Raw genomic sequence first — 6450 nt, 5'->3', positions numbered from 1 at the left:
CATTCAAATCAGGTGAACGGTGTAGGAATTACAACAGTTTCTATATGTGCCTCCCACTTTTTAAGGGACCATCGACTCAAAACCTATTTCATGGATATGTGTGGGCTATTCCCTCGTTATTTCATCATCAATTAAGCAGGTAAAAGGTCTGGAGTTTTATTCTAGGTGTGACATTTGCATTTGGAATCTGTTGCTGTCGACTCTCAATATGAGATCCAAAGAGATGTCATTATCAGTGAAGCAAGCCATCATTAGGCTGAAAAATCAAAACAAACCCATCAGAGAAATAGCAAATACATTAGGTGTGGCTAAATAAACTGTTTGGAACATTCTTAAAAAGAAAGAACGCATCGGAGAGCTCAGCAACACCAAAAGACCCGTAAAAGACCACGGAAAACAACTGTGGTGGATGACAGAAGAATTTTTTTCCCTGGTGAAGAAAAACCCCTTCACAACAGTTGGCCAAATCAAGAACACTCTCCAGGAGGTAGGTGTATATGTGTCAAAGTCAACAATCAAGAGAAGACTTCACAAGAGTGAATATAGAGGGTTCACCACAAGATGTAAACAGGAAGACCAGATTAGAGTTAGGCAAAGAACATCTAAAAAAGCCATTACAGTTCTGGAACAACATCCTATGGACAGATGAGACAAAGATCAACTTGTACCAGAGTGATGGGAAGAGAAGAGTATGGAGAAGGAAAGGAACTGCTCATGATCCAAAACATACCATCTCATCAGTGAAGCATGGTGGTGGTAGTGTCATGGCGTGGGCATGTATGGCTGCCAATGGAACTGGTTCCCTTGTATTTATTGATGATGTGACTGCTGACAAAAGCAGTAGGATGAATTCTGAAGTGTTTCTGGCAATATTATCTGCTCATATTCAGTCAAATGCTTCAGAACTCATTGGACGGCGCTTCACAGTGCAGATGGACAATGACCCGAAGCACACTGCAAAAGCAACCTAAGGCTAACAAGTGGAATGTTATGCAATGGCCAAGTTAATCACCTGACCTGAATCCGATTGAGCATGCATTTCACTTGATGGAGACAAAACTGAAGGGAAAACGCCCCAAGAACAAGCAGGAACTGAAGACATTTGCAGTAGAGGCCTGGCAGAGCATCACCAGGGATGAAACCCAGCATCTGGTGATGTCTATGCCTTCCAGACTTTAGACTGTAATTGACTGCAAAGTATTTGCAACAATGTATTAAAAAGTGAAAGTTTGATGTAGGATTGTTTAGTTTGTCCCATTACTTTTGGTCCCTTAAAAAATGTGAGGCACATATAGAAACCGTTGTAATTCCTACACTGTTCACCTGATTTGGATGTAAATTCCCTCAAATTAAAGCTGAAAGTCTGCAGTTAAAGCACATCTTGTTTGTCTCATTTCAAATCCATTGTGGTGGTGTATAGAGCCCAAAATATGAGAATTGTGTCGATGTCCCAATATTTATGGACTTGACTGTATATCATCTTCCCACATAATAAATCTTTTTTTTTTAGTTACGTAGAATTAGAGATGCTCACTGACACCCGTGAACTGGTTTTGGTTTTGGATCTGGATTAGCTTCGTGTTTTGGTTTTATAGATACTGATATTAAGGGAGTCGTTACAGCGCTACTGGGTTTTCTATAAATCCAAAATACAGAGAGAGAGATATTTAAAACTGTTATCCTACAGACAATAATCTATTCCATTCATATAAAGAACAGTAAGGGATCAAAAATAATGCAGGAGACTTGACTGAGCATTTAAGCAATCACTGACTTTCAAACGGTAGTTGTATTCTTCACACTCAAATTGAAACTTTTCAGGTTGCAGACTATAAGAAATAAACTCACAGTCAAGTAGTAGACGATGTTCACGTAGCAGTTACTTGTATCAGATGATATACTGCAGTTTTTCCCAAAGAGTTCTATGTCAGTCCACTGCAATACAGCTGATTCCCGTGTTAGAATTAGCAGCGGCTGATGTGGTTCAGACGTTATTTCAATCTTCACCTCTCCACATAATTGTAAATAAAATATAAAAAGAAAAGAAAGACATGCTTGTGTAATACGTAAAACACAATTTAATAACACATATTAAAAATCCATTGGACCAGGATTCAATTGCCCGTACCAGAAGGTGAACGGGTCACAAGCTCAATGAAATCAGGTGTAAAACAGAAGACTTCAGCGGTTGGGATCACGATGTTATAATCACCGAACGTGTGTAACAGGCAATCAAAGCTCCCCAGTCTGTATGACACTACCGACGCGTTTCAACTTCAAAAAGTCTTTTTTAAGGTGTTTTGGTTTTGACGAAACCACCCTTGTGTGTTTTGGTTTTTAGAAAAAATCCTAAAATATGCTAAAATCACATAGTTTTGCTCTTTTTTTATTCCTACATTATTATTAACCTGAATAACACTAATTTAACACTAATTTCAAGTAATTTGCAGTCAATTTTGACCACCTCACAGGTCACGATATTATTTTCATACACTTTCGGACAAAGACTGCAACGACCTGGCTGGATAGTGAGCAACAGAGCAATGACACAAACACATGGCAGTTCATACCATATCTAGGACACATTGGCACACAGCAGTGGCAGAAAAGATAAATGGGGGTCCGCCTTCCCTCCGTGATGTTGGATCTTTAAAAGGAATTCAAAACTCGCTAAATCCGATATCCGACGACGTCACAATGACGTTTTGCCTCGTTTTCAATTCCGAGGGCGCACGACAGTACTGAGCCGACTTGGCACAGTACTCAGATCCCCTAAGTTAGGGTGTGTTCAGTTCTCGAGGAACCGAGCCTGAGCATCTCTACGTAGAATACATTTATTTATTTTATACAAATAGGACACAATGAAGATTGCAGCTATGGAGCTTTGATGCAATGGGAGGAGGCTGCATTAGCTGAGGGGGGCTAAAGTTGAATCCGGGCATGCTAATACATAATATACTTACTAAGCAGGACTGGCCCTGAACATAGGCCTATTGCTGCCACCCTCACACTGCCAACTTCAGCAATATTGGAGGACCTAGTGTTGTCATACGTTTAGACACTGGTCACGTGACTGTAGCGCAATCATACAGCAGTGTGAACGGGCACATATGAGACCATAAGGAACAGCTTATAGCTTGGAACGATATATTGGAATAAGTAAGCTGGCCACTTACTAATAGGACTTTCTCACTGTTCAATAAGTCTTGTTTTCAACTTGGTGTCTAATCCGCTGCAACTAACCATTTAATTCCTGATACAGAGATTGGTTTAGTACTCTAAAGCTGGGCACACTGCACACCTATGCAAATATAGTGCAGATGATACCATTCGTTTGGTTAGATATTACAAGAATCTGTACGCTCCCACGGTCATGTTTCATCGCACCAAAACACATCACATCTGTTGATATGACTTTATAAACTTCCTAAAGATCACAATCAATGGTGAGCAAATGTGGAAGTGTGTATGTACTCAGGGCCGTCTATCCAACGCTTCTGCCGATAGTTCCTCCAACGTATTGCAGCAGTGTAGGCAGATATCTGTAGAGTGCGCATGGAGTCATGATCTTTTTAGCAGATGGTTTTGAGAGATGAAGATCACAGATCTGAAGGTAAATTGTGTAGGTGTGTACGCATGAATGGCCATGTTCATTGGGACTTTCAGTCGTTGGTAAAATCGTTACATACATTGCATCTGAAGTAAGATTGTATAAGTGTGTACCCCGATAAATTGCTTCCAATGTAGCCATATTGCGATCCTCAACTTGTTTGGTAAGAATTGAATGATTAACAAGAACATATGTTAATTAAAATTCACCGACTTACCATTGGACTTGATATCTATGATTTATATAAGAAATGTGGATATGAACATATACGTCTAAAGATTTGTTTATTTGGGATCTGTTGTAGTTACATATGGATGGTTGCTTGAGATAATAAGTGTGATACCCTGAATCCATTGCTAAGGAATAGTTGGCTCCTCTATCCTGCTGCTATATTATTATAATATAGTTTTATTATTTAATTGTCCTATTCGTATAGAGTCTGTTTTTATCTGTTGATTTATTGTATAATAAATTTAATTTGTTTATATACCAATCCCAGAGTATGAATTCCCCTTCCCTTTAGATTGTAAGCTCCTCTGAGCAGTGTCCTTTCTCCTCCTGTTTCCACGATTTCCACCACTTTTACCTCTGCTCGACAGCTCCTCTGTCCCCCTCCTTCGTTAGCCTCCTGCCCACCGACTCCGCTCCTGCTTTTCTCTGCACATTTCTATAGCTCTTCACCTGCTGCTGCGCCCACACTCTTGGGCACAGTAGGTTTCCCGCTGTGCTGACTTGCTCTCACCCTCACCCTCTCTTAATAGCAGTGCTCTGAGCTACCTGTCATTGTGCTGCTTGTTTATTGTACCACAATGTTATACCTTCTACTTTGCTATTGTTTGTTCCTGTAAGGCGTTGCGGACAATTTGTGGCGCCTTACAAATAAACATTATTAATAATAATAATAATAATAATTTCTGCAATCTATGGAAAGGAATTTTTTTTAAAAAAAATACATTTGTAAATATATTCAGTACAGGCCTGTTTGAGTCTACATTATACTGAGTATTTGGCTAGTTATACATTTAAACTACATCATGCATTATGCTAATGGTGTGGTTAACTCTGATAAATAAAGCATAGGTGACTGCAGGCAGGTAAGCTGCCCTGAGACAGCAGAATTATGTATAGTGAGACCACAGACTATTCAGTATTGACCATAAGCATATACTAAAGCTATATGGGTCCAGCAGCTGCAGAGATGACAATTAAATACCAGACAAACTCATAACGTAGTCAAACTTACCTTAAAAAGGGCTTGGGACAAAACATTACTCATCCTACTTATTTCCTCAAAAGATAAGTAACATGAACTATTTTACTCCTTAAAAAACTGAAAGAAAAGACTTGTCAATCTACATACTAATCTGCCTGGTAATGGATTAACAAAAACCGACATGTAAAAATAATGGACATACAAAGTGTTTTATTATTACACTGATGTGTTGCTATTTAACCATTTCCAGGATGCTTCAATCCTCCTAGGTTAGATTATTATTGTTAATTTAAACTACAGCTTTTTCTTCTTTCCTCTGACATAGAATTGTAAAAAAAAAATAATCTGCAGCATTTCCATACTAAAGAGCCTGACTTTTGACAGCATTAACTAAAGAGTTGGAAATTTTGGAAAATGCTGCCAATTATTTACATAACTGTAAATAATCTTGTCCTGATACATCATCGCCGTATACAGTAACCTTGGCAGGATCATTTCTGGGAATGCGCACAACAACAAAAGATCCATTTTGTGGAGGACATTGGACTCAAATTACAGCCCTGTATTTAAATTTATGAATTAAATCACAGACCTGCCATTAACCCGCTTTTAATCTAAAAGGTTTCTCTACTGTAATAAATGAATAGAGTCATTTCAGCATCATTATACAACTTTGAAAGCCATTTCACTAATATATTTTTAGATGTCACCAATTCTAACATGAATTCATGATGAAGCCGGTTGAATGCCTTTGTTTGGGCCAACCCTACTAAATAGCGATATTTTATTTTTACTCCGTACACACTGAATAATCTTGCTAATTAAAATATATTGTGAATACTCAAACTCTAAACTTTACAGGACTAAAATGGATTTATTAAACTATTCGCTGTTTCACTATATCTACCATACAATATTTTTGACAAGATATTGTAGTACACCATATTTTTTTTTCTATTATTCTTTCTTTTGTATTGTCACAAAATAATCAAAAACACAGCAATATCCAATATAGTAATTACAGACCAGTACCAAACATAATAACAAGAACAATAAAATAGAGACAGTTATTTTTAAGAATAAAGAGTGGATTTACAATCATATGGTTAAGATTTTAATCTGTTTAACGGAGTTGTTCTACTCCTCTTGTCACACATACTGTCATTGATATAATTATTAGGAAGACCCATCAAAATATACTCTGTGGCTTTTTGTAACTGCAGATCAATTTCCTCGGATAGCCCACGCTAGGATTCTTAATATTTCACAGTTCACAAGGAATAGCTGCTTTTGATTTTGAGTGCTGTCGATTTTACAAGTAGGTTGCTGTGATTAAAATGGGCCAGTAACCTGTTGGAATATTGTTCTGTAAATCTAGGTTCTTTGTAAAGGAGGACAGAAGGACACACTTGGGGAACAGCTGTATGCCTTGTGCCTTTCAGGATAAATATAATTATAAGATTTATATGTAACAATTAGAGGTGCTCAGGCTCGGTTGCGTTTTTTCGCGTAAGGTCCATTTTGGAGTATGTGCAGAGCGGATTCCCGCATGATACGGAACGCAGACTTATGTCCGAACATGAATCAGACTCCAAAAACATGAAGACTACAGATATCGGGATCAGTC

This window comes from Mixophyes fleayi, chromosome 4 (assembly GCF_038048845.1).
Source record: "Mixophyes fleayi isolate aMixFle1 chromosome 4, aMixFle1.hap1, whole genome shotgun sequence".
Lineage (NCBI taxonomy): Eukaryota > Metazoa > Chordata > Amphibia > Anura > Limnodynastidae > Mixophyes > Mixophyes fleayi.
Note: the sequence above shows the minus strand (reverse complement) of the source record.